The sequence below is a fragment of the Cyprinus carpio genome, unplaced genomic scaffold (assembly GCF_018340385.1).
Source record: "Cyprinus carpio isolate SPL01 unplaced genomic scaffold, ASM1834038v1 S000000001, whole genome shotgun sequence".
NCBI lineage: Eukaryota > Metazoa > Chordata > Actinopteri > Cypriniformes > Cyprinidae > Cyprinus > Cyprinus carpio.
This window is the reverse complement of record NW_024872754.1, coordinates 1,342,342-1,348,014: the sequence shown is the minus strand read 5'-3', so window position 1 is coordinate 1,348,014 and position 5,673 is coordinate 1,342,342. Positions and strand designations below refer to the sequence as shown.

General features: G+C 40.9%; 1 long non-coding RNA gene across 1 annotated transcript; it reads right to left on the bottom strand.

The window, feature by feature from the left end:
• Positions 1-335: 335 nt before the first annotated feature.
• On the bottom strand, positions 336-887 carry LOC122142547. The gene is made up of 3 exons (XR_006158665.1): positions 849-887; positions 724-762; positions 336-609 (listed from the first exon to the last, which is right to left on the bottom strand). It is a non-coding gene; the product is annotated as an uncharacterized LOC122142547 (long non-coding RNA).
• Between the last annotated feature and the right edge of the window lie 4,786 nt (positions 888-5,673).

The window sequence follows — 5,673 nt, the reverse complement described above, 5'->3', positions numbered from 1 at the left end:
GCGTATGATTAAAATGAGGAGTGGGCTCGGTGACATTTTGCTTGACTCCAAAAGAGTTTATTAGGTCAGTAAACGCAAGTCCTAATGCATCATTTGTATTATCAACGTGAATGTTAAAATCTCTGACAATTAGCGCTTTATCATCGGTAACCAACAGGTGATAAATGACTCATCAATTACATGTTCAGGGAACAAGTTCATGTCCTTCATCTCAGTAAAGAAAAAGCTGAAAGGTTCCAGAGCAACCATTCTGTCCTCTGAAAATTCAGCCTTCTGTAATTTGTCCAAGGCCTCATCAACATCTTCATCCTCCACCAAACAGAGTACTTTGGGCAGCTGAACAGAACCAAGCAGCACACTTGGCTGCTCCAAACACCACTTGCTGCTGGCTTCCTTTAAAACTCTCTGTAAAATAACACAAAGAACAAGGGAGATACAATTGTAAGAAACCAAAATCATTAATTCAGTATTGTTCAAAAAAGAAAAAGAAACAATTACTTTGCCTTTTCTGCTAGTCCCGTAACAAAACAGCGTACTTTTTTCAAGTGATGATTCAAGTAGTACATCCTCCAACACAGGATGCAGTACATTTATACTTGCATCATCTGCCTAACAATTTATAAAATACAAACAAATGAATATTACACTTGAGTGTGTTTATTTAAAAACTTCATATTTAAAGAGAATTTGCATTTTGTCTGACCCACTACACAGTATATATACCTGTGATGATGATTCTTGAACCCAATGTTGTGTCTCCTCCTGTTAGTCAAACACCACAGTAGAAGCAAACATTCACAAGGTACCATGACATTTTAAGTGTCATTTTCTCAAGTAAATGCTTTTACCTGAAAGGTGTCCTCTAGCCTTTTACCTTAGTCTCAAAAACAGGATTCTTGAGTGCGGCTTTAGACCCTCAGTGTGGTGTCCTCCTCTGTAAAAGTGAAGTCAAACACCACCATAAAATTAAAAGAAAAATACTGTACCTATCCAAGCCCATAGTTCTCCTTAACATCACACATGACCATTTTCAGTGTCATTTTCATAACATGCAATGTTAATACATCTTAAAATGACTATATTTTCTTACCATACCCACAGAATCCATATTATTCTAAACAGGTGTCACCCTATAGCTTCTTTTACCTGTAGTCCAGACTCAAAACACACAAAACAATCTTGCCAATCACCCTGGAAAGGACACCACAGATCCTACTTGCAAAAAGGTTGACGTGTGGAAAGCCCTTTATGAAAACAAGAAGAAATTGATGAGTGCCATAAATGCAAAAAGTAACACTTTTGAGCGACTGGCTCTAAAAAGTGATAATATCAACACAGACTGTTCCATGAATTGCCTCTCTTCTTGTGATTGGGTTTGCCTGCGGATTCTATCCATGGGTACTAGGGAGGGCGAGCGCGATGCAGGGTAAAGCACAACAAAGGGTGTACTGAAAGAGCAGATCCACGTTTGGGATGCTCGGGGTGGTGAGTGAAAATAGAGGACTCCATGGCTGTTGCTCAGGGTGGTGACTGACCAGAGTGGGACCAAATGCCGGAGTGGGACTGACTGAGGAGAGTGGGACGGTGGGCATGCTCGGTTGTGCGATGGGGTGCAAGTTGGACGCTGGCATCGGGTTGACTGAAGGATTGTGGGAATCACACAGATTCTCCATATTTCTGACTGAAGGTCGAGTGGGACGGTGAATCATGGGTGTGCATAGCAAACTGAATTATGGTGACTGAAGGAGAGTGGGACGGTGGGAAATGCTCGGTTTGGTGCGAAACAGAGTGGGACGGTCTGGCTGATGCTCGGGGTGGTGGGACTGAAGGAGAGTGGGAACGGTGGGCGGTGCTGGGGTTTGGTGACTGAAGGAGAGTGGGACACGGTGGGGCGGTTTGGGGGTGGTGACTGAAGGAGAGTGGGACGGTGGTGCGGTGCTTGGTGACTGAAGGAGAGTGGGACAGTGGGCGGGGCTCGGGGTGGTGACTGAAGGAGAGCGGGATGGTGGGCGGTGCTGGGGGTGGTGACGACAGAAGGAGAGTGGGACGGTGGGCGGTGCTCGGGGTGGGGACTGAAGGAGAGTGGGACGGTGGGCGGTGCTCGGGGTGTGGGACTGAAGGAGAGTGGGGGCGGTGGGGGGGTGGTGGGCGGTGCTCGGGGTGGTGGACTGAAGGAGAGTGATGGTGGGGTGGTGCTGCTCGGGGTGGTGACTGAAGGAGAGTGGGACTCTGGGCGATTGCTCGGTTGGTGACTGAGGGACGGCCAGGACGGTGGGCGGTGCAGGGGTAGGGACTGAAAGTGGGACGTCACAGTGGGCGGTAGCTGGAGGTGGCACTGAAGGAAAGTGGAACGGACGGGGGGCTGGAGGCAGGAGAGTGGGATGGTGGGCCCACTGAAGGAGAGTGGGGACGGTGGGCGGTGCTCGGGTTTTTAACTAAACCACAGCGACTGTATAAAAAATAACACAAACTTTAACCAAACCCACAGCATTTCACTAAAAACCAAAGCTACTTAACTCAAAATGTGCCCATTTAGTGACCATAACCCAGACATAATACAGAAAGTTCAATAGACCTCAGTTATAGTGAAAAGAGCCAGGAAATTTCAGTTTTGACAATATGGGCCCTTTAAGTGAGCATCATCCTGACATGATACAGAAAGTTCAAGTGAACATATAACTGTGAGCATAACAGGGAATAGAACAGCACTTATACAATACTGTACTTACAGGCAGTCTCAAAAATGGATCACAGTTGTTTGGTGGCAGCCATGTTGGTACAACATAAAGGTCAACTGTGTTAATGTTCTTGCCCTGCAGGATATTGTGTATGCAAAGCAGATTTCAAAATATGTTTGACCTAAAATATTCAAAATATGACCTTTGCAAATTCTGTATTCAGTACAGTGTGATTCATCCTTTGTGTCTTATCCATGGGGTCCACCTAGAATAACTAGGTTGCACAGCAAATGGATTTTTGGTCTGGCCTGAGACAAATGCACATATTTAGATTTACTGATTTACTGATTTCCAGAAATTCTCAATGTTTACTTCAACGTAAATTCAGGTGGAGGCTCTTTGAGGTCACTCACACACACACACACACACACACACACACATACATACATACATATATATATACACCTTTAGTTTGTTTCTTGATTATTATATTTTAGTAAACAAACTCTTACCTGACATGCTAAAAACACCCACCCTTCTCAAACAAAACCATAATAACCACGGGGGGATGGTAACCACAGTTAACACAAGAATATATGTTTTTGGAACAACATATTTAGTGATACAGAATGGGAAGAGTTTTGGCTTCTTCAACAAAAATTCTTCTTATCTAATAAAGTTGTTGAAGTAGCGGTGGGCGCTATACCAGTATGAAAGTGACTACCGGTACTATGTTGTTCCATGATATGGATTTTGCTATACCGTGGATAACGTTATATATTCATGAATTCAAATTTTGTATTTATATAGGTTTGTACAATTTGGTACCTACCTCATGTTGCACGTTTGCACTTTTTGAGAAATGGCACAATAAAAAAGACTTTTCAGGTCAGGTTTTTTTTCTCATATTGCAATATAATATCAATATCGCCTGGACCGTGTAAAATATTGTGTTATGATTTTTAGCTCATATTGTAGAAGATTTGTATTAATCAAGTATAATCAATGTGAATCTAGCCATTTATATATTATTCCATTATGATCATATAGCCAGTGTGTGAAAAGAATGTGATTGTCAGCAAAAAATATCCTGACCCACAGATGGAAAACATCTGGAAAAACATACAAATGGATTTTTTTCTTTACCATAACAAGTCTCAACTCTCTAGGGAGGAATTGAAATGTAAGCATAAGGAAAACTATAGGAAATAGGAAACTCCCTGTAAAAACAAGAAAACTGTATATAAGGAGATACCACCTAGCATTCGAGAGATCTTCTCATAGAGAACATCTCGGCTTTGTTTCTCTCTGAAATCAAGTCTATCTTACGGAAACAAAACCCCAAGACTGAGTGTGATTCCTCAGATCCACAGCAGACGACACTAAACTTCATTTGGCGCCCGAACAGGGACTGGAGACCGCTTTTGAACTGACTGACGAGCAACACACACACAGTGGTGGCCATCATAGAATAAGGTAACCATTTCTGTTTATATAATTAGTGTGTGTTATTAAACGGTCAGTTCTGAGTGGTAAGGTCACTTAAAATCTGCTCTTCCAAATTTAGAATTAAATAAATAAATTAAAATGGGGGGTTTTGTTTCCAGAAGAAAAACTGCAAATACATATTTGGTATAATGTTGGAAGGCCTTGATAGGTGACCTAAATTAAGACTAAATGGTGTAGGCAGAAATACATTGCATGTAAGGGTCTGTGATTATTGAAGACTGGTCTAAAGAAGGACAGCAATAAACGCGAAACAGATGTAGAATCACTCGGAAAGACCCATGGATACCGCTTCGAGAAAGAATAAGGTGAAAGATTACTCAAAGGTCAGAACGGATGGGCATAAATTCCTGCAGAGTACTGCTTTTTTACTGTGTTGAGGAAGTGCATCAGTGAAAGAGCGAGTAGAACTGGCAGGTCACTCAAGGGAGAGTGTTATGTTTTGTTGGACAGTGATGTAATGATTTATTAAATATTTCTGAAAGGAAAAAAAGGAAAAAGTAATATTTAATAATATAATACATTAAATGGAGCGTCAGCTCTTCAGCACGTGATTAATTCTAGCCAATGAGAGCTGGAGCTGCTGGAACTCTGCATAGTTAATGAGGTGACATTCCGGCTTTAACTGATACCATCCAGCTCCGGTCAACCAGGTAACCTTTTTAAATTTCTCAGTTAATTTCTGAATTTTCCATTACAATTTGTGTAATCAATTAACTCTGGTAAGTTCATTAAATTATTTTTTTTAACGTCCATTTTGGTGTTAATTAGGTTTATTTTCCTTTTCTGTCTTGTTTGTTGTTTTAAATTAAGGTTAGAGTGAGCAGTAACGTTAGGCCTAACTGTTAACGGGTCTAATGGAGTTAAGAGTCTGTATAATGTCTCTGTTAAGAAAGTCCTAAATAGCAACATAAACGAGGATTTATATAGCATAATACAAGACACCTCGGCTACACACGCTTATTAAATCTCGTTATCATTAATGTATGGCTGTTCATAACTGATAGACTTCGGTAAACTCCACGCTGACAGGTAACGTAACGTTACGACCGCTGTGCAAACAATCAGTGTTGGGGAGCAACTAGTTACATGTAACGGCGTTACGTAATTTAATTACAAAATAAATGTAACAGTAATTCGTTACAGTTACTGAGAAAAACTGTGTAATTAAATAACAGTTACTTTTGAAAATTTTAAAGATTACAAATAGGGTTACATCTGAATATTTTCTTTAAAAGCCTAGGATATGTTGAATAATATTAATTTGTGGCTATAATTTGTTAACGCGGCTATTGTGATGCTTTTGATTGGTTCTCTGGTTTGAATTTGCGACGCACCACGTCTACCAATTACGTTAATCCATATCGCTGCTAAAAGCTTTACAAGCTGTCTGAGAGTTGACACCATGGCAAGTGAGAAGAATGCATTTCAGTGCTGGAAATTTAAAAATAATTTCATCCTGAAGTCCGATAAGGGCGCAAATATGACA